We start from the raw sequence: 2,381 nt of genomic DNA, 5'->3' as shown, positions 1-2,381 counted from the left end.
TGCTCACTCTGTTCCCCCTGCACTGGCTTCATGCCGGCCCCAGAGTGCTTAAGCTCGCTACCGCTTCCTGGCCATGCTCTTCCCCCAGGTATAGACAAGGCTTGTCCATCACTTCTTGCAGTCTTGACTCAAGTCTTTAGCTTAACTTAAATTCCTTTCCCTTCAGGACTTTCCTTAGCTCCCCATAGGAAGCTGAAATGCCACTGTCTTGCACCAACATGCTGACTTGACTTTTCTCCATAGCACTTTTCACCAGCTAACAGACCTTACATTTAATGTATTTATTTTACTTACCAAAATGCAAGCTCTCAGGGCAGAGATTTTTGTACTGCTCATTGCTTATTCTCTGGCACATAACATGTGTTGAGTAGGTTAAATGATGTGAGTGATTTCCAATCATTGTAATACACATTCTGAGTACTCGTTTCTATAACACACTGTAGAAGATAAAGACAATGCGATAATACTGGCCTTACCTGTCAGGAGCTCCCTAGCTAACAAAAACAGACACTGTATACATACAAAACAAATAAATATATTTAAGTAAATATAAAATAAAATATTTAAATACATATATGCAAAATAAGACAATATATATACAAAATGCAGTGGGAGAACAGGAAAGGAGTAGTTAATTTTAATCTATTTAATGAGGATAGCACCTTAATATGTAATATTTGTGTTTAGCAATACCTTTTTTTAAAGATTTATTTATTCCACGGAGAGAGTGGGGGTGGGGGAGGGACAAAGAGAGATGGAGAGAGAGAGAATCTCAAGCAGACACAGGGCTTATTCCCACGACCCTGAGATCACGACCTGAGCTGAAACCAAGAGTTGATGCTGCACTGATAGCACCCCCAGGCGCCCCTGTTTAGGAATATTTTCAATAGGATAAGTATTCTCTGGTAATAATTTTTAGATGACTACATTAGAATTCAGAAATTGTCAAATTTTATTTTTTATTCTTTTTTCCTGTAGCACACAAAAGGAAATATAAAAAGTTTCAAATCATTCAAAGAAGAGTTTTTGGGAACAACAGGGAACAACTGCGCTTCTCAGAAATCTATAAATCTACAAATCATCAATTACACATACCTGCATTATTTTATTGTGTCACATAATGATATAAAATTAATCCAATTTATACTAGTCATCATTCCATATACTCTATTACTGAACACCTGTACAAAAGTATTGACTCTTAATCCCCTTTGATCATGGCAAGAACTATTTTACCAGGAGATACAAAATTGAAGCCAATTAAAGAGCACTGTTCACCATGAGAAGGCTAAGAAATAATTTTAAAAACTGCTAAGAAATAGTCTCAGGGGTATAAACTCCTGAGCATACCAGTGACTCTCAACCCAGGCTGTGCCTTTGAAAGTACAGATTCTCCCAGGCACCATCCCAGGCCCACCGAGTCAGAATGCTCAGGGCTGCAGACCCAGCCCTGGGTCTGCAGTTCAAAAACCCATGCATTTTTGAAAGCACCACAGTGATGCTGATACATAGGTCAGTGTGGGGAGCTGCCAGGAACCTTACTTCGTGGCAAAAATGCTGGCTGTCTACCAGAGTTCTGCTCCCCGTCCATAGCAGGGAGTCACAACAGGGTACCGGCTGCCCAGTAGTCCCCCTTGCATTTAGGCAGGGCTTGGTGACTGAGTTCTGACCAGTGGACCACAGGCAAAAGTGGTATCTACCACATCCAGGCCTGGCCCTTCAAAACCTACTTGAGCCTCTATTTCCTCTCTTCCCCTCTCCCCCATAGGATGTCAGTGCCCAAGGCAACTCTCCATATTCAAAAGAACTTGTTGCCCCAGGTTCTAAAGGTTCAAAATCTCAAGTAATAAAGAGATCATTAGCGTTTTCTTCCACTGGACAAATGGCCATAATCCGTTTAAGAGATTCCAAATGATTTTCCAGGCAAATATTGTGACCTCCTTCAAATGTGTATTATTACTACTCCTTTTAAATAGCCTTTTTGAAGTTTGCTAACTTTTTAAAAAAGATTTTATTTATTTATTTGACAGAGAGAGAGGGAGCACACAAGCAGGGGGAGCAGCAGAGGGAGAAAAAGAAACAAGGTCTCCACTGAGCAAGGAGCCCGATGTGGGACTCAATCCCATGGCCCCAGGATCAGGACCTGAGCTGAACAGGCAGATGCTCAACTGACTGAGCCATCCAGGTGCCCCAAAGTTTGCTAATTTAAGACTACAAGGTCAACTCTCCCCTCCCCCATTGAGTGTCCCAAAGTTTCCTCTTCCCTATAGAGTATCATGGACCCCCCTCCTCCCCTGCTGTGTACGAGGCAGTCTTAGAGGAAGTCTCAGGGATATAGCTAGGAAAAGAAAGCCTGTAACCTGAAAGTGTGAGGGACTGGA

The sequence above is a fragment of the Martes martes genome (genome assembly GCF_963455335.1).
Source record: "Martes martes genome assembly, chromosome: 7".
Taxonomy (NCBI): Eukaryota; Metazoa; Chordata; class Mammalia; order Carnivora; family Mustelidae; genus Martes; species Martes martes.
This window is presented reverse-complemented; position numbering follows the sequence as displayed.